General features: G+C 37.9%; 1 long non-coding RNA gene across 1 annotated transcript; it reads right to left on the bottom strand.

The window, feature by feature from the left end:
• Positions 1-2,127: 2,127 nt before the first annotated feature.
• LOC147651641 (uncharacterized) lies at positions 2,128-12,567 on the bottom strand. Its single transcript, XR_015273789.1, has 3 exons — positions 12,397-12,567; positions 5,213-5,271; positions 2,128-2,257 (listed from the first exon to the last, which is right to left on the bottom strand). It is a non-coding gene; the product is annotated as an uncharacterized LOC147651641 (long non-coding RNA).
• Between the last annotated feature and the right edge of the window lie 9,154 nt (positions 12,568-21,721).

Here is a 21,721-nt window from a genome sequence, read left to right on the forward strand (position 1 = left end):
TTTTATATTGGCCATGTGCAGCTCAATGCCTGGTACCCCTCCCAGTAATTACAGTACTTGTGGCTGCAGTGGTTCCTCTGGGTGTTCCAGCAGTTTTTCAATCAGCCATTAAACAGCTGAAGTTCTTCAGATTTGTTTGTGAGGATTTTAAGACACCTTTGCATTACAAACAATAGATGTAACAGGGCCCAAGTGCACTGTGAGTTCATGTGTTTGGGCTCACGTGAGAGTGGGGTGGAGGTTTCTCAAGCTCTCCCACCAGAGCAGCTGTGTTGTCTGAGCACACTTGGATGTAATAACCCAAAGTGGCACTCCCTCCCTCAAGACTACTCCGTGTTAGGGCTTGTTTTCTTTCTACTTGCACTTTGTGGCCTGATTCAACACACAACCTACTGTACACTCTCTCCTCCTGTTCTGACCTTATCTGGTCCCTATGCTATTCATAAGGTGAACTTTCAACATTCTCCATCAAAAGGAAGATGGATGTAGATTCTGCCTCAAGGAAAAATCCAGCATGGACACATGTAAAGAATGAAGAATGTCATTTCTGTAACTGGTCTTGGAATATAACATTGGTCATTTTTCAAAGACTTTTTGGAAGGAGCATATTTGCAGGACAGATTTCAAATGTGGTCTCAAAACTTAAACACTTTGTCACAAGAATTCATTACTCCCCTCACGTCCACTTCATTTTGCAAAGTAAATTGTACAGCCCCTCAGCTCCTATCACTATCCTGGTGCCCATCTGGCAGTCATCACTCTTTATTGATACTCACATTTGACTCCATGCTTCATGTTCATAAGTCTTGAAAAGATAGAACCATTCCTTTCTTCACAATTTGCCAAATTTAAACACAAATATTAAAAAAGGCCACAAACCCCTCCAACTTCATTGATATTGAAGTCAATATTCAAGAATGACTACTAGCTAAGGTATGTGGCATTGTTTTTCTCTAGTGGTTAGACTAACAATACAAATTGCAGACTAATTCTTTTATGAAAAACTCCTTTGTTCAGTTGATAGAACCATTAGGTTTTTAAAAAGCCATGTTTGGGCTCTACCAAGATTAACATTGTGTCATCTCATTATATTATATATCAACGTATTGATCTACCAGTCTAATTGTATAGCATTCTTCAGGCTTGTTCCAACCTTCCACAAAAAGGCCTCTCAGATCAAGCACAGTTGTTGTTAGTTATAGTTCAGCCTATATAAAACATATGATATGCAAAAACAAGAGCAAAAGATGCACATTAGGCAGTTCATCAATTAAAATACTTCTCTAAACCTACTCCTTGCAGCAATACCAGTGTAATTGAAAATTTCTTCTGGAACAAATTTAAAGGCAGAACAGTGACATTAAGCAAATTAATGATTATCAAACAGATCTGTGCCCTTTTCATTTACCTTCTTCAGCTGGTGGGTATTCATTCAGCTCATTGTGTACATCAAATTACAAGAATGCCTCAGACCACCTTCAGAAAGTGTTTGCACAGTATGAACACTGGAACTACCGAAGACAGAGAGCTATTCTCCTCCTGCCAAATTCCTCTTTCTTTTACAAGATCTACAGTGTTTCCATGAAAAGTCATGCAGTGAGAACTCCTCAGTTATTCCTTATCATTAAATGTGATTCCAAGTTATTAAAAAAATAAAAATAAAAAAAGAGGAGGAGGAAGGGAGAAAGCAACCTTTTACTTTGACCTTTACATAAATCACCTATTCAGTGTAAACACACATGGAGTGTAAAGCCCAAATTCTTTAAAATGGGCCTAATTTTCTACTGTCACTAATTCTTTCTCCATGTTTTCCTTCCCTTGGACTAGAAGCAAAATACACATTCAGCTTGCTGCCCATTCAGCAGCAAGAGTCAGCTCAACTATTCCTGGTCCCCTAGGTTTTAAGTTTTGTTCTAGAGCTGCTCTTGTGCTGTGTCACTCTGAATTAACAGATAAGCAACTTGTCATAGTGCTGAATGATGAACCATGATTAAACAAGGACTCAAACATTTCAATAATCCCTGCTTTGGATGGGGTGCAACAACTGCTGCTCTCTCAAAAGGTCTTGTGCTGGTAATTGTGTTTGGTCCCTGATTTACACTGGTGACAAACATCAGTTTCACTTACCATGAGAAAAGACAGCTGTCAGTCATGGTGTTTATGGTACACTGATGCCATACTGATAGGAATAGTGTAATCCAATCCAAACAGAGCAGAAAAAGCCCCACATTTTGGCTTGGGACAAAATCAGTGTGTCCTGCTGGCAGAATAGATCAAGACAAGAGAATACAGCTGAGCTAATAATATGCTGTGTAACAGTAGTTCCTGCAGTCGCTAATGCTGCCATGGCAGAACTTCTGGCCTGTTTTCTACAAGTCTTTATTCACACCAGCTTACACCTCAAAAAGAAAACCAGTAACAAGCAGCCAAAAATTTCCTCCTACAGGAAAACTTTCCTCTATTACGAAAACTAAACAAATACAATCCAAAAATATTTATGAATCTGAATGTTTGTAACATTGGTTCAATTCCAATCATTTTTGAAGTAACTGTTTTTTTAAAAATCAGAATTTATAGCCTTAAACACTGAAATGAGCAGGCACTGTTAAAAAATAATTATATTTTACACAATTATCCATTTCTATCTATTTCACAATAGCCTAAAATTGCATCCATATATCCAAGAGTACTGTACTCACTTTTACAGGATTACCACAGTACATCTCCACGCTTGGGATTTAATTTCTAAGGGCTGACATGGTCGCTGTGCAACTTGGGGTGGCAGTATGTGTTTGGAGGACACCTGAGAGACAGGAATGCTGGGCAGAGGATGTCAGCAAAGCACCACCTAAAGCTGTGCCCATCCCACAGCCCCTTCCTGCCCTGCCCTCCACCAGCCATACTGCTGCTCCCAGACCCATCAACACAGCTGCTCTCCAGAGCAGAACAGGATCTGACCTGCCTTCCAACCAAAACCAGAGAGGTTTTACCAGCTCCTGCTCTCAGCCCAAATCCATGGCAGGACACAGCCAGCTGCAATGGCCTCAGATGCTGTTTGGTCCTATAAACACCACTAAGTTATTTCTAAGACGCTCTCAAGCACGAGGGGACAAAACATTACCATCAATTAATTCTTAGCATAACGACAATTGTGGAAGCGGAGCAAATATTTATTTTGTAAGACGTGTGTTGCCATGGAAACAGCTGCAGACGCCGAGGGCTGTGCCAAGGCTCAGGTGCTGCGTGCCCCCAGTGCCCTGCAGCGCCAGGCTCCAGCCGGGCAGCACTCGGCACCCGGGACAGCAGCACCCAACAGGAGGCTGGCACATGCTGCCACAGCCTGCCAGGGACGGGGAAAGCAGCACTAATTCCCAAAAAGCTACTGCAATTTACGCTCCAGCAGCTCTGACCTACTTTGTAAGTAGCAAGTTATCTCATTAATTTGCTCAAAATAGCAGATCATTCTGTGTGAAGGGATGAAAAACAAAATCCATCATTTCCGCTGCAGGAGAAGCACCGAAAAGAGACAACTCCATGCTTGTCACTGCAGCTGTAGTTTCTTCTCTGAGGTAACAAACAGATGAGCGATCCATCTCTAGCTGCACATGTGTGAGACAGCAGCTGAAGCCAGCCACCCACTGCAAGCTGCACATGGGAGAGGCCGGTCCCCATGGCCCAAGGCATCCCACATTACAGCTGCCAAGGCTGAGCTGAGCAGTCCTTGTCCCACGCATGGCCCCACAGCATTCTCCCTCAGTGAGGGGCTCTGCAGCAATATCTGGTGACTTCTAAAAGGGCAGTTTACCCATGTTTTGGTTATTAGTCAGTCTATAAGTGGGTTTCTCTCAAAGCTTATTTGTCCTTGTAAAGGGCATATGCACAGACTTGGTAAAAAGCAAACAAGAAAATTAAATTAATACTAACCCTAGGACTTCTTAATTTTTTTCATTGCTCTTAGCACATTATTCCTTGATCTTTTCTGCATGATTAGAAATTGTTTTGCCTCCATAAGTGCAATTAATTTTGTTTTCAGGTTTATATTATCACTGTATGCATATATTAAACACAGTGCATACATACATGACCATGTGCAACTAGTATTCAGATGGAGGCATGAAAGAATTCCTTTTAAAAAAAAACCCACAATATTTCAGTCCAATTATAACAGAAAAAATCTTCAAACATTGGAGTACAATGTAGCTACCCTAGAGAACAGATATTTGGTTTTCTGACCAGCAGTAACAGTCTGTAATTGAACAGCTGCAGAAAAGAGAGGAAACAAACATCCAACAAATTAGTTTTCAAGACTATGTTCACAGAAAATTTCTACTGTATTGTGCTTTCGATCACAACATGATAAACAGAGTTCCTCCCTTCCTTCTCTGATCTTCTACAAAACAAATTAGAGTGGTCTGTAGAAGTTTAACCCATTATATTGCATAATCCCTCACTCACAGAAGCAAATTAAGCACAGAGTAGCTCAAGAACTGAATCTTTTCATGACTGTAAGGAGAGTCAGTTCCCAAGTAGAAATTCACTTATTAAACAGATACAACCATTTTTCAATTTTTTTACTAGATTTTGCTGAAAAATAGTAACTTTTTCATGTAGTTTTTGGTTGGTTTGGATTTTTTTTACGTGCCTCTGCCATTATTAGCATTGCAAATAAGATATCAATCAAAAGGACAAGGCAAAATTTTAATCATACTTATTTTAACAGTGGAAACCCTAGATTTTCAGAGAGAATGGAGGAATGCATAATAAAATATGAATTTAAGTCATATATGTGTATCTGCATCTATTTATATTGATATAATCTACTGCTGAAGTCATAAATGTTTAAATCCATCCACTGCTTTTGTTCATTTCCCATTTTCAGGAAAAAAAGAAAAAGAAAGTTCTTTACTACAGTACAAAGAAAAATGTTCTAATACCAAAAGATCCAATTAAAATAATAGGGCCATTTGTTTCAGTAGGATTTCACACATACAAGAGAAATGCTAACCCTTGGGAGAGTGTTTCTCAGCTCATTTAACAATATATGTTTCCTCTGATATGAAAACTTTAGCTTTTGCATTATAACATCATTGCTAACAAGGCACACGTATATATCTCATAAGTAGATGGAAACACAAATGTGGGAGGAATTATAATAGTTCTTTATCCATACTGCATTCCTCTCAGGATAGACTTGCATCTGTTGTTTACTCACCTGGGTAGCTTTTTCCTCTCCACACATTTAAAATACACACTCAAGAAAGGCTCTGTACTCTGAAAGACAAGAAGAGAAGTGATAAACTAAGATACACCAGTCAGGGAAAAAAAACATGAAGGGAAAGAAAAGAAGAATTTGTATTCCAGTTCCAGGGCCACCAAAACATTTCAAAGCTGGAATACAGTGTTTTCCACCAGCCAAAAGAAAGCTGGATTGCTCCCAGGGCACACTGGGACACCCTGTGCAGGGAGGCTGGGCAGGGCTGCACAGGTGCCAGAAGCTCCTGGTTCTGTCAGCAGCCAGGGACAGCAGCAAACCTGAGGTCTGCAACTCAGGAGGGGCAGTTCTTATCCAGGCAGTCTTGATGGCAACAAAATAGAAAAGCTAAAATTATTAGGTCATTAGAAGTTTACTTCCCATTTTTGTGTACCTGGAAAAAAACCTCTGATTGGAGATGAACTTTTTTTTTTTTTAACTGGTTTTACGAGTCAGTTAAAGACAGTCAGGACTAGCATTTGATGTCAGTGAACAATTTCTAACACCTGGATATTTTAACATTGCAATAAATCCACATTCTAAATTTTCCTGTTTATACCAGCATCTAATTTTCTCCATTTGTATGTGAAAGTTCAAACTTGACCAGTCAAGCCATTAACAAGGGAATATTTCTTTTTGTAGATTACTTTCCACTGACTATGAGCACACAAATATTTCTACCTAACCGTGAGGACAAATGTAAAACTAAGATCTGAAACATCAAATCCCTAAAAGAATTTAGGCAATAATCTCAAATTACAGATACAGTTCTACAGTCAAAATGTCAAAATTATGTCCAACCAATTCAGGATAGAAACATGAATGATGTGATTAGGAATTTCATAAAGCCTACATAAGGGACAGATCTCTAGGAAAAAGCTGGTCTCTGAATACTTTTTTTCTGCAATACTGTACTTGTAAGTCTAGAACTAAAACTTGCACATGCCTTGTATATTTGATTGACTCCATAAGGTTTTCATCTAAATTCAAAATATAACTGTGTTTAGATATATTTGAACATTTTATTGCATTTAGTTATGAGAGATGAATTTTTCCTGAGAGAACCTAGGGCACACAACATTGCCAGATCATTCCAAACAAGTTAATTCTGAAATGGGCTTGAATCAATAACACAAAACAGGCGGTAAAGCCAATTTTTACGGTAGTCATGGTTGCATAAAATAATATCAAGACAGTCAGATTGTAAGCTCCCTGCATCACAAATACAATTTGCAACCAACTCTAAACACAAAGAGGAAATAGATAGGAGGAAGATATAGATAAAAACAAATGATAGATAGATTGAACAAAAGGAACTGGAGGTAAAGAAAGAATGCAGAATAGTTGCCGTTCACCATAGCATGAAAAAAGCCAAACAAGTGCAGCATGTAAGTAATTCAAGGTAAATAGAATGCTTTTCTTTCATTTAGGCTTTAAAATTGTTATGAAAAGCCTATTTTTTCACTCTATCTGTAAGACATAGGCAGACAGGGGATGAATGTATAAATATGTCGCTGCAATACATGGCTTTTAATGAAAATGGATTTTTAATGATCCCAAAAGCTACATTTCTTTCTGACTTGCTCCATTTCCAGACAATCAGCATGAAGTATGCACAGCAAATGCACTGGTTTTGCATGTCCTTCACTAAATCCCAGGACAACCAAGCGTCCAAGCGCTGTAAAAACCAGAGCTGCCATTATGCAGAGCAGATACAGAGAAGCGACACATCCTTCACTGCTTTTATTGAACTTCCAGAGCTCTGTGACACTGCTGTTCCTTCTCCCACAGCAGACCCCAGTGTGGGTTACCTTGCACTCCATATGCATAAATAAAGGATGATGCATGGCAATGTGCCTTGCTGTTGTTCTCTGCCTCAAGGACACTTGTTAAAAGTGTGCCATTCCTCCCACTCCCCCAAGCAGGCACATTGTGTTGAAGTGCTCCATGTAAAACTCTGAGCACACAAATACCAGAGGATTTAGCTCACAAACGAAGAAAAGTCACAAGGGGGAAAGAGGCTGATGCAATCCGTAGCCCTCTTGCTGTCTGAAAACAATGAATTCTTCTTTCCGATGTCAAAGTTCCCGTTTCAGTCATAATAAACAAAAAACCGCAGTGAATAATGTGCAGAAATGTACCAGCTAGTATAATAACATTTTTTTCCTGTTTTTTCATGTAGGCAATAATATTTTTTTTAGATTTCAGCATCATCAGAGAATAAAGGAACATTTTCCTTACTTTATCATCATCCATGAAGTTTTATCTACAAATATTTCCTGTAATGTAGGTCCATAGATTAGGAAACTGTAATATAGTTGTCATAAAACCAAGATATCATTTACAATGGGCTTGTAGTCCTGTATTCACATCATGTTCAATGCTTCAAGGTAAGCTTTGTGCAAACTACGTTCCTTGGACAAAAACAACTCCATGTTTATTTCCTGTGTTATAAGTTTTGCTTCTTTGAAATATTAGAAGACAGAAGGAATCCAAAAATAGAATAGTGATGAAAAAGATAATAACTGAAAGGTGCCACATTATCAGTTAACAAATGCTCCTATCAGTTAATGAGACAGAGGGCACAGCCTTTTGAAGGGCTCCACAGAATCAAAGAATCAAGTATCTACATTGCCTAAAAAAAAACCAACAAACAAAGGAGGCCCCCCAAAAATCCCATTTGTTGGGCACTTTCAAATTCATAGTTTTTTCCATTTTGTCTGCTCTCCTGACTCAGACTGCCTCCCAATTAATATATACCAAATGTCTCTCCCTTCTTCATTTAAATCAGTTCAAATACGGCACCTGTTTCATGAGACTTATGTGTGTTTCTGACAGCTGATATCTGAGAAAAAACAAAAAGAATTTAAAAATCCTAACTAACTACATTGAAGTGTAATCAAGAAAGAGGGTACTAAGATTAGCTCTTCCAGTACAAGACATCAGCAAGGCCCATGGGTGCACCCCAGGGACACAGGTGGATATCTGTGTGGTGCACAGCCTGGGAAGGATCCCACATGTCTCATGCCATCAAATGCAGCTGAAATTCAGCAACAGCACACAACAGTTACTGAGTGCCCTGGAGACACTATATTCGCCTCATTCCTCTAGAAAATAAGGCAAAGAAACCTTGCAAGAGTATCACAAAACAAAACAACAAAATCAAGCTACAATATTCAAAGGCAGAGTTCATTTTAAACAATAAAATATGGGAAGAGCTTCGAAAACAAGAAGTCGCCACAGTGAACAACAGCCAGAGGATCCGATCAAAGCCAAGGCACAGACAGCTAAAGTCATTTGCCAATGTACAGATTCACTCCAAACTTCACTTAAAGTTATCAGTGCTTCTGCAGGGTACAGAGGAGGAACCAGATTTGCCCTAAAAGGCTTTACAGGACTCTTTTACATACACTTTTGCTAATACACAACAAAGTACTTTATACAGCACTTCTGTTGCTTCATTTTAGCAATTTTCCCACATTATCTAGATGAGAGACAATCGCACAATGGCAGGTAAATCTTGTTAGAAAATATCTTAAATAAGAGGGAAGATCTTGCCTCTAAAACACACAGAAAAGATCACGAGTCTGTATTGCATATGCTGAGGTACTCTGCCTGGGATTCTTTAGGTATAATTTGGTAAGGAGGAGACTTGCAGCTTTTTGAAGCAGTTTCCTTCAGTGCTGCCAAATTTCAAATTACTTTTCTTTTCCTGGCAGCTATTAAGGAACTGGTTACTGGAGCAGATTATCAACCATAGGACTGTCCTCTATGGCAGCCAGCACAGCCCCAGGCCCACAGGAGTTTGGTGGGTGTGTCCAGCTGCTGGTCCAAATCCAGGGACTGTGACATGACCCTGAATGTTAGAGGTTCATGCACATTTCTGCATTATTTCAAAGATCCCTCCATTCCAGAGTACCCTTAACAGGGTCTAGGTCACTTCTACATCACAGTTCATTCAAATTAATTTCTTACATATTTCTGTCAAGCTAATGGACAAAATTCAAAGAATATACAACCTTAAGACATTTTAATGTCTTATTTTCAACTGCCTTATCTAAATTGTATCATTTTTAAAGCAATGCCTAATAATCATTGAGTCATACTTGTTAATTCTGTATTAAAATGCACCCTCTTTCTCATGAATAGAGTGTTTTAAACTATGCTTACACATTTTTTAATTCCTATTCACTAATAAACAAAACCATAGTTCACATAAACTTAAGCACAGGGTTCCTTCCAGATGCAGACAGTTCACACATTCTATATGTTTTATTTCAGAGAATGCAGGTTAAACAACATTTAATCAGTCTAAGATTAAAGCTTACTTCCACTGACTTGAACTTTCAAATGTGAAAGACCCAACAGATCTCAGTGGTGACTAGCTCAGTCTTTTTGCAGTCTCAGATGTGCTGCTGACATCCACATGCCCAAATGTAAAAGAATGCCAGTAATTTCAAATGAAATCAGTTTTATTAGTTAGATGTCACTACCAGTGTTAATGCAGCTCTAGATGCCTGATCTCATTTTGAAAAATCTTGCTATCTCCATTTCATTTTCAAAATGCTTCTTATTTCCCTGCTGCTGAGAAAACCTCTCTGTGTCTATAAACTCTCTTATTAAATGCTTTCAAAGCTAAGCAAGGTAGCAAAAAGAAAGTACTGCCTCCTCGCTTTCATCTATACTTGTCTTTGAAATGATGGGAATATATTGGCTGTACATTTGAGTATTTTTGAAAAAGAATATTTAGACAATAACATGAACTAAAGCTTTTCACAATCTTTAAAACACTGGTCTCAAAAATACCTGTAAAAACAGTCCAATTTACGTCCTGGAAAGATGCTGCAGTACAGCCTGCCTGAAAAGCACTTTTGGGGAAATACAGATGAGCTTCTGGAATTCCAGCTGCAGCAAAGCAAAAAACTTCATAACCATAATCCAAAGAATCCTTACTAGTTCTTACAGGTTTTTTTAATACTTCATTAAGAGGTTGACACAGTAGTAGTTAGATCCATAAATAAGATATTTTTATTACAATCTAACAAAATCAAGACTGTAACCATGATTCATTTTTTAATAACCTTAGTTCTCCATGATTTCTGATCCTAATGGAGCAATCATGCATCACTGTTGTGTTCCAACAGAACTATTAGGCTCTGTGCTGTGTTAGTGTAATTGCAGTCTAATGGTTTACACTATCATAATGGCACTAAATATTTTACTAAACGAAGTACAATAGCTAAAAAGTGATTTAAATTGTTCCAGCTTTAAGATCGTACATCAAAGCAAGAACTATTCCTTTCTCTCTGAATTGAGTAACAAAGATGTCAAAATTAGTTTCGTGTTTCTCATAATAAAGTGGTTAAAACGCAAGATAAGAAGCAGAGTTTAAAAATTATTGCAGAAAGTGATTTAGTAAAAAATGAAAAGTATTAAAATATTTTGAGGCATTTTGATGCTCTGCTTCAGCAGTCTGGCATGGTTTAAACTGTCAGATTAACAAAGGATACAGAAATACTCTACCCAGTACTCTAATTCGGATTTGGACTTTTGAATCAGAATTTCTGATTATCTACTTTAACAAAACTTTTAATAAAAATCCCGCTCTGTGCAAGTGTAGCACACCACAAGGAGCTATCCAGGCATTAGATAACATAATTCTCGTGCACTTGTGATCAGTGAGAGCAGCCCAGCAGGAGCCAGAGCCCGGCGTGACCAGGCTGTGCCTGCCCAGGAGCAGGGTGACCCCGGTGGGACACGGAGCCTTCACCTGCTCAGAACATCCAGACCCACAAAATAACTCCATGAACTAAGTCAGACCGAGGGACAGGTGAGGAATGGGTAAATCCTGCCATGAACACACCCCACTGCACCCTGCAATGCCTGCTGCCTTACTCCCTTGGGCAAAGCCAAAAATATCCGTAACTCTAAAAGGGGCGATAAAGTTAGTACTAAAAGTGCTCAAAGATTGGCTCCAGAACTCCTGAAATTGATTTCTAAAAATATACTTTATCTAAAGTTAATTTAAACTTAATTCTATTCATTATTTTTTATTTTTAAAAACCCTTTATTTTTACTTCTAGATGTAGTATCAATTTAGAGTGTTTTTCAAACACTGTTTTCTTGGGAAACAAATCTTCTCTTTTTCCCAAAAATCAGGACTTTTTTTCAAAAAAGGTTTTTTGAATTTGGACTGGAACAACAGGGTATTTTTTCCAAAATGTTGTTTACTACTAGTATTTTCTACAACACTCATCTGCTTAAAAAAAAAGGAAAAAAGAGCAAAAACATGTTTGTACTGTCTAGAGAACATTTTGTGCAGCTCATAACTCCTTGATTTAGAGACTGCCAGGATCTAGGATCACTTTGTACCTATTAATAAATTAATTATTTTAAAACAGAATAAAATAAAACTTGTCTTTTACCTGGCACAAGAATTGTTTTTTAAAAAAAAAAACATTAAATGTAGTGAATTCAGTAATTTGGTAGTAAATAATCTTTGAGTTTGCATAAAGGTACTAATAACAAGAACTAATATTGCCCATTCTGTAAGTGAGAAGCTGTAACTTTCTGACACTGATGATACATTCTCTTTCTAGCCATGCTCTGCTCAGGTGTAGACCTCTTCAGCAAACACTCCTAAAGGACTCAACATTTGCACTATGTTAAAAAAAAACAAAGAAAAAAAGCCCAGCATTTGTTAAGGAAAACCAAACTTCTCCAGTAAAATGATCAATTTTGCCAAAAAAACATTAAAAATTAACTTTGGACTTTTATTTCTCATTTAAATCAGGAATTAACAAAAAAAAAAACCACAGTAACCAAAAAAAAAGAAAAAAAACAGATTAGAAAATCTGTTTTCTAAAGATCTCTAGGATTTATTTGATACAGTATACACACCTAACCTATTAGTCTTAGCTAATTAACTAACACAATATTCTTCTTACATGGAGAGGTTTAGTTTTAATTTGCAGTTTAATTGTCCTACTTAAAGTAAGCCTGTCACCTGTGTCACTTTGTGGCTCATAACTGTAATCCTCATTTAATTATTTACTTCAAGGGAACATTTTAATTATGGACATTACTATGTGTGTAGAGTAACTTACACTCGAGGGTGGTGAAAATTTATACAGTAGAGTGCTCACCTGAATTTGGACTGGCCACAGCTCCATGTGCAGTGGCTCAGCTGCAGAGCCTGCTTCGACTGCTGAGAGATGCTCCTCACTTCTCTGGCCTAGGATCACATCTGGGGTGCCTGAAAACAGGCAGGAGCACCAGGGCACAAATGCCTTGGATTATGACTGCAAGGCTCCCAGCTGAAATATAAATGAGACAATAATAACTTCTCACATCTTCATTTGACCCTGCAAATAACCTTTGGCCACAGGAGCAGGCATACAGCGTTGGCTCTGGGGTGAGGTCACCCCACTGTGCCCCATTTCTGTGGTGATCAGTAATGGAGGGACCAGAAGAGAGACACAGAGCATGAGCCTTCCACTGATTTCCTTCTTGAAATTTGCAACCTGTGATTTATGAGGTTCCTGAGATAGGGGCTGCCTATCAGCTTTTTTTTAAATACCCATCAGTTGACTAATATTCTATGAAATTACCTAATATCTTCACAAACTAGCTATATTTTTAGCTTTCAAAGTATCACATTGCAGCAGGCTCCATCATTTAAAAATTTTTAAAAAAGAAAAAAACAACAAAGAAAATAAAAAAAACCTTACTTTGTGTTTGCTTCAGATTTGCCAGATTTGTGGGTTTGTTCGCTATTGCATGGTCATCTTTCCAATAATTTTAACTTTTAGAGCAGACATTTCTTCATCACACAAGTGGCACTGTGCAACTTCCCTGCTCTGGACCAAGCAATATCTTTCATTGCCTGAAGTCTCAATAGGCAACTTTAAAAAACTGAAAATACTTTCATATTTAACATATTTGGCACAATAGGATCCATTTCTCTGCAGGTACACCCAACCAGAAGGGACGGTAAGGGATGCCACGTGCCCAGGCTTGCCAGCAGATGACTAGACTCTCTGCCTGGGGCAGATGGGGACAAGGGATAGCCCAGCCTCCCATTCTACATACAAAAAATATGTGCCAGAGTGAAAGAAAAGAAGCCCAGGTTCCAAAAAAGTCCTTTTTTTACCATTAAAACGCTTCCAGCATTCGTGGTCTCCCTGATTTACTGTTCAGTACTCCTGGCTCGCACATCTTGCTCAAAGCCCAGGCAGCCCCAAGGGCAGTCAGGGGTGTTCCCAGCTGGGATCCTCCCTGCTTGGGAAGCTACTTCTGCAAACTCCCTCCTACCCAGGAGGGACCAAAGCACAGCCTCCCTAGCAGGAGGCAAGATGAGTGCTGGTGGGATTTCTGAGGGACACAGCTCTCGGGGCAGTGCTGAAGGGGGACATGGGGCACATGGGAACCGCAGGCCGCCTGCCTCTGAGGTAAGTGCCTCTCACAGCAGCCACTCCATTATTAACGACCTCCATATCTCCACGAGACGCTTATCTTTTTCAATAAACAGAAACAGTTACTGAAGGTTTTGTTTGGTGCTTTTTTTTTTTTTTTTTTTTTAATATTGGGATGAATCCAAAGACTGCTTTCTTTAGTATCTACCTTTCTTCAGTGATGAATGTTTTTTCATGAGCAGTGTCATTACATACAATTTTTATCATACAGATTGTTCTATTTTATTCAGTAACCTAGAAAAAATTTCCTCTTTCCCTTTCTAAAGAACTAACCTTCAACCTACAAATTGTCTGCTGCCTCTTACAGTATCCTCAGCACAGCCACAGCCACTAACAACGGAGAGTGTTCAGCACGTTCCAGTACTGGGTATATCACATTTCCCATCTGAAATTGCTTACCTCATCAGGCACTAAGGGCCCAGTTTGGAAGTCATTAAAAATAATGAAAATGCTGGCACTTCTCCCAGCAATAATGACATTGGATTCTATGTTGCTTTTATACTTTAAGACATTTGTATATATCCACAAATCATTTAACTCTTATCTTTGTACTAGCTTTAATGAAACTAATGGCTGCTGAAACCATGTGGGTTTTATTCTACTTTTTATTTAAATAAGCTTCTGCCCACTCCATCATAAAACAACACAAGCACTTACACAGCATATTGCATCACGAAAGCCCCAAAGTGTTTACCAGGATCACTGTATCCATCACTAAAATGCAAGCACTTCTCAGTCAATAAACACTTCAGCTGACAATAAAGTCACAAGAGAGTTTTCAGAAGGAAAGCTGAAGAGCAACAAATCCAATTTTTCCAAAACAGATTTAGAACCAAGGTCTTGCATTTTCATTTCCATCTGTATCTATTGTAGCCCTTCCTTCCTAACACCATGCAAAAAAATCTAACTCCATATTAACCCACTGAGAAACAACATCACCCCTGCAGGGTCCGTATCTTTCAAGCTTTGACAAGATAATGAGCCCTCAGGAATGTGCTCCAGGCCAGCACAAAATGCACCCTCGGAGTTTCAACTGATTGTTGGAAAATGCATATTAATGCATATTAAAACCTTAAAAGATTCACCCTTAATACTCAAGGTCTAGCTTAGGGCTAATGTAAAAATTCTCACTTTTCCCGATAAGGAAAAGTAAGATTTACATTGTTTGAAATAAATAAGAACAATATAAATATGGAAAAAAAACCAGCTTCTTTAGATGTGTGTTTATTTGCTCTAGGCATATATTTGAACTGTGCATCAAAAAGAGACCTGTCATGAAGACAAACACAGAAGTTACAGATCCAGCACTTCTGCATAGGAAGTGTGATATTTCAGACTCATAGAAATTAATGAGAGTATATAAAATAACTCATATATTTTGACATCATCAGCTCACAGAGAAAGTATCTTGGAGATACAAAGGACCTGAACTCGAGTCACCCTGGAAGTCCTTCCCCGGTGTGAAAAATCCAGAGATCCTGGACTACTGCTGAAAGATATATCTTGTCAAAGTCAGTTGAGTTTAGTTTGACTAAACTTACTGATGTTCCTAGGTGGGAGCATAAGGAGAAGGCAGGTACAAGTCAAACAAGTAATAATTCTAACCAATAACAAAACTATAAGTACCAGACCTAATAAAAAAGTTCCCCAAATGCTTCATAAGCTGAACTTTAAAGGTGCTTTGATGTTATTATCAGTATATATGAAAATCTGAAGAAGAACATTACCACTGCATAGAAGCTAAGCTAAAGGCCTCTCTTGTAAGGTTATTAAAAAAATATTTTTAAGGCTGTTAAATGTTTAATACCTTTCCAAAGTATTTTCTTTGCATTTATTTTTAAGTGCTGGATAAGGTCTGAATTTAGAACATATATTGCTTAATGTACCCTTTAGTTGGTGTAGCACCTTTAATCTCAAAATATTTTAAGCTATGTTATAAATACCTTACCAAGCCACAAAAAAAAAACCAGCCAGCCATCCTTAGCAGTAGCTAGAATATCATGAGTTTCATTTCTTTTATCTGTTAGATCAAGGAATGAAATTACAGCAAACTAGCTTTATGATTATCAATCTAGTTTGAAATTACCCACCACATATCATCCACAGAACTACCAGTAAATGCTACACAATTCAAGGATCAGGTGCAAATGCACAGGCATCATGAGTGATCCCACCATTTTAAGACATGAGAATATCCTTATGCAGTACAAACAAATGAATAAGAATGTAAAAATTGATTTGAACATAATACTGAACAGCAAAGACAAATAACATTTAATTGGCAATTTAATTTCATTAAAATAGATATATGTTTTTAGAATATTTGGGGAAATTTTATATTCTATTTTCTCCTGCAGTAAACATCAAAATGAAGGTAGTAGTTTTCAGATACCAAAAGCCTGCCTGTGGCTCATTATCCAATTAATTGATATGAGTAAATTAGCTACATCAAGCTAAATGACAGCTAGTTGCTCCACAAAAGCGAGTGGTAGATCACAATAAGGGGCTTTCAGAAAATTAGATCAGTGCAGAGGTCCTTCCTTTTAAACTTTAGAAACACATTAAAAGATGTTTCTATCTTCACTTTCAGAAAAATAAGCATTACAAAAAGGGAGGACAAGTAATTCATATTCAGAATCTCACTGAGAAGATTACAGGTGTTACAGTGGCAGTGGAGAGTTTCATTGCAAAACCATGAGAGAATTTTTCATCCAGATCCTCTTCCATGAAATGGATCCGATCTCTCGCACCTATTATGTCACACAAGTCTCTCCTATCTTCCTCAAGGAAAAAGAAGACAGCTTGGTAGCTCTGTTCTTCCATCCCCTCTTCCCACGGCTCCTTCTGCACCCATTTGAAAATATCCTGCTATGCAAGGTGCTTCTTTTTACACCGAGACAGGAATGACACTCAGGACAGCTCAATGAATCTTGTTCATCTCTTATGAATTTACATGGGATAACTGCTTTTTAAGGCCTTATAAGAGCCCTGCTTTGGCTTTGTGCAAATGTAGAATAGTACAGGGGATGGCACAGGACTTAAAATACACAGCTGAACAACTAGGGAGGACAGAATCTGGATTCATTACATTGGGAGTTAAAGATTTGGTGCCAGGTAATGCAGAAAAAAAAATATTAACAACCCCCTTTCTGTTTGGGTGTAAGCCTCAATGCTAACTAAACTGCAGGGTTAAAATCTGCTCTTAGGAACAGTAATCAGATAAAAGCTCTAACTAAACTCCTAAGCGTGAGCTCTGCTGCAATGGGGAATGCACACTCTCAGGCTGCACAGAAGTTCCCATTATGTGAAAAAGAAAAAAGCACAGCTTTTCTTACCACTGAGATGCTTCTCGCACTTTTTCATTTCAGTGGTGGTTTGTTTTCCACCCTCCTCCCTCCTGTCACCTCAGACAACAGCAGCTCAAGTGGACAATACAAGCAGATGGGACATTTATTCATCTCACTCCTCCCTCATTTTTTGTTTTTGCTGCTGTAGTTTTATATGCATCAAAATGAGAGTTTTTGCCCAAGACACTGCCTGTGTGAAACAGCCCGTGTCACTCAGAGATTCTGAGTACCAGGTATTCACTGATGGCTTTCAAGTAGATCCTGAAGTGGCAGCCAAGAATTTACAGCTGAGGGAGCTGAGCTTGTTTAGTCTGGAGAAAAGGAGGCTGAGGGAGACCTTATCACTCTTTAAAACTCCCTAAAAAAGGCTGCAGTAAGGTAGGGGCCAGTTCTGGGTAAGAAGCAACAGTGTGAGAGAAAATGCCTCAGTTTGCACCAGGCAAGGTTTAGATTGGATATTAGGAAAAATTTCTTCCCTGAAAGGTTTGCCAAGCACTGGAACAGGCTGCCCAAGGAAGTGGTTGTGTCACCATCCCTGGAGGATTAAAAGATGTGTAAATATATCACCCAGGGACATGGTTTAGTGGTGGCCTTGGCAGTGCTGGGTTAATGGCCAGACCTTAAAGGACTTCTCCATCCTAATGATTCTGTGATTCTGTCTTCCCAAAATATTGCACATCAGCAGAAAAAAATCAAGCCTCTGCTTTTCACATCCAAATGTTAGCTAAGAAAGTGTTTAACCCTGGAGACATTTTCAGAAAATTAGTTCAGAGCCTTAGCACAGTTTAATCTGAAGAAGTTTTAAACTCTGATTGTTCAATTAAACACAATATATTCTTGCAGTTGCCATTTATCACACTGCTACCATTTCAAGTAACCTGGCCAACAAAACTGTCTGGTACCTAGGAGTGAAGAAACGAGAAGGATAATGTTCTGTAGGAAAGTAGGTCTATCCAACATTTCACAGTGCTAAAAATACCCTCAGGACTTGTTCTGATACCTTGTAATTATGCACACATATCATGATTTATGGTCCATGTCTCCCAGCTCAAAGTAGTATGCACTCTGTTTCATATCTTGCCCTATTTATGTGTAAAATACTCCAGTCTGTAATGCCATAAAAGAGAGGACAGGCTCATTGCACATGTTACTATCGATTTGATATGAGCATAGGCATAATCTAATGATCCTTTACAACTAAGGATAAATATGCACAATTTAGCCTTAAACATATTCACTGTAAGATTGTTTCAATTGCTGCCTTTGAGAAATATGTCTGTGATGTTGAAGATCTCTGCTGTCCAGCCTCCTCCTTAAGACTGTAGAGAGTGTGGCAAAGATGACAAAGATGTCCAAACTGGAAAAAGGACAAGAAACATTGTCACTTATGTATCAAGAAACATACCTGCTTCAGATCAAACTTGTGAATTCATGTTCCACAACTTTCCCCTACTTCTCCACATGACCCTGCTCTCTCACTGACCACCTACAGTAATTAATGAAGAGAGAACCCACCTTGTCCAAGTGAGTACTAGCAAAGAGATAGGTGGCTGATAGGAAAATTAGTAAGTATTTTACCTGTAGCAATTCCTGGAAGTATCCTAACTACTAGGTATATGAAGGTCTATTTCAAAAGAAGAAGGGACAACCTGGCTTAGACAAAGAGATCTGATTTTCATTCCTCGCATCTGCTCTGCAACCCTCACACAACTGCTGGCATGTGGCTGAAATCCTCTTTTTGGATACAGAGAGCAAATTTATTTGCTAGTGGGTTGTTCTGTTTTCTTGGGTTTGTGTTGCTTTGGGTTTGTTTTTCTAAATTTTCCATCAGTTTCAAAATAAGACAGCACATGCAGATTTAATGTTGTAATATGTTTCTGCCCACTTTTACATGCTAATCTTTAAAAAAGGAAACGTGGTAAGTGCAATGCTGTCATGCAGGAGCTGCAATCTGCATGTGCTAACAAGGGATACAAAGACCATAGCAGGGAGGAGGGTCTTTGAATAACTGCAGCTGGGGTCACTGAAAATCTGACTACTTTTTTTTTCCTACCATGTCTTAAATTTGGTTTACTGTTGGATGCACATTTATTCCCACCTTTAGCACAAAGGAAGAAGGGTTTGCAGTCTTCTTAAAATAATTTTGAAAGAGGACTCTGTCAACATAAGATCCAGTTTATCCATGAAATAAGTCCATGTTTTTGCTGACTACATTTTCAAAAACAATTTAACTTGTGGGCTGAATTCAAGCCTTATTTCAGTTCAGTACACAGCTTCAATTTTGTGCTTGTCAGTTCTGACAACCCTGTACTCACTTCCTACTTGTATGGATACAACTAAAAATGTACTAATGTACCAATAATAAACTTGCATTATTAACAATCACTGCAACATAATTAGCAATTCCCAGAAATGGCTACAACCCAAATCTGAAGGTACATAATATTATTTTTCTTCATTTATTTTTGTATTCAACTACATCTACTACACATCATTTATGCTCCTCTTAGTGGTAGTTCCACCAAGCTTACTTAAAATAGAATACTATTTTTGCCCTGTTCAGATTTAAGTAAGTTTTTCATGTTCATTCTGGAATTGGTGAGTGAATTAAGGTGTGGTTCAAAAGAATATTTTCCCCCACGTGTGCAGAAACAGCAAAATTTATGGAAGAGGAGCAGCCTAGAGAAAGGTTGAAGAAGTTCTCATGCTTTTTCAGCAAGTTCACATAGATAGCTACGGAGTCAATTCTGTGAATAACCTAAACAAATAAAACCAAGGGACACTTGTGTTTAATAGCTTCTTTCAGGAACAATATAATCTGCATACATCTCACTTTCTACACTAAATATTTTTTTTTAATCAGAGAAGGTTTGCTTTTCATGACCTCTTTTATGAATCTTTTATGAACAGTTCCACTATCCATGTTTATGAGCTTTTTACTTCTCTTTTTTCTTTCTTTCTTTTTTTTTTTTTTTAAGAATATCTTCATTCCTTTCAAAATAAGATCATTTTTTCTTGTCACCCCACTAACTTTGTTTGTGTTTCCTATTTAAAAAGGCTTATATGTTTAAAAAAGGAAGGGCTCTGGTGCACGATCATGCATCAGATGTAGCCTAGAAATAGTTTTATCCATCCAAATTCAATTAGGTGCTGTGACAGTAAGGAGCAAAACTAGACTTCTTAAGACAGAATCCAACATTTTAATGGCAATCAATACCTCCCTCCCTCTATGTGTGAGCTCTCTGATTATTATTAATCTTGATACATGGGAAGCTGAACACTGGACAGGTTGAAGAACTAGATTGTGTCTCTGCTGCCGATATGCTGAACTGAATGAACTGAGTGCAGGAAAACAGGAGTGGAACTTTTAAATTTTCATTATCTCAGAGAGACTAGGCCATGAAAATAAAGTTCTTATCAACACACTGTAATCAAATTGATAATCCAGGTGTAGAATAACTTATTTTTTAAATAAATTAATAAAAAAAAATAGAGGACAGAAAGAGACAGACTATTCAAAAAAGCAGACAAGAGAATTTAATTTTTTGGTTTTGATGCAATTTTCTTATAAGATTCTCATCAGAAGAGGAGAAATGAACCAAGAAATCCTTGAACTATTTACTTACATGGAATGAAGGAGATATCACAAACAATTGTACATATAGCTGATTTTAAAACTTTCTTTGGTGCATCTGAAAACCCACCTACAAATAAGAAAGGTAGAAGCAAACTTAAGCAGTGTGAAGCTATAGTGTCTTAACAGCCTAAAAATAACCAATGAAAGCTTCTACAGCAAATAAAATACACAAAATAAGCTATCACCATGTTAAAAACTAATATTTTTACAGTGATGTTCTATTGATTAAAGTCAAAATAACAAGAGCCCTGATTTAGAAAATAGAGACTGTAATGGCATTGCTACTTTCTAGCCATCTGGATCCACAGAGATATTTAAGACTGCTGAGAACTAGGGCCTCACACAGAAACCAGAAGGAAAAAAGAGAGAAAGATGGACATAAGAGAGTCATTTAGCCTCAACAGCCAAAAATTGTCAGGAGTCTACCATATTTAGCTTATAAGATAGAGCATGTATTTAGCATCTGAAAAGTCTGGATTTTGTAATAAGCACCAGACTCAATCTTAATGTGCAGAGGATACAGCCTCTTTGTAAGGCATTCAATAACACCATACTTGATCATATAAGAAGAGCCATTTAGACTTCACATATTGAGCTCATCTACAAAATATCAGCGTATAGAAAAAGCAAAAGAACGCATTACAAAAGGATATCCAGTCCTCCCGATAAGACTTAAAAGCAATATATAATATACCCTGGATTAATACCATATTAATAGCTGTGGCAAACTCATACCCTTCCCATTTCAATTGCCTGAGCCAAATAGGGAATGCATCTGACTATCTTTTCAGTAATTCTACTTTTTAAGTGCTATATTGAATCAGGTCAAGCAGAACCCAAGATACTTTATTTCAAGGCCATTTCAACGGTTGGAGCAGCAATTTAAATAGAAAGCGAGAGCGGTACTGTCTCTGTATTTTAAACTATTTTAATAGTTTAAATAAATGAAAGTTATTGAAACTGGTTTCCAGAAACGAACTTGAATCATGCACAAATGTGCTGTTTCAATACA

The sequence above is a fragment of the Cyanistes caeruleus genome, chromosome 9, assembly GCF_971803275.1.
Source record: "Cyanistes caeruleus chromosome 9, bCyaCae1.hap1.1, whole genome shotgun sequence".
Classification (NCBI taxonomy): domain Eukaryota; kingdom Metazoa; phylum Chordata; class Aves; order Passeriformes; family Paridae; genus Cyanistes; species Cyanistes caeruleus.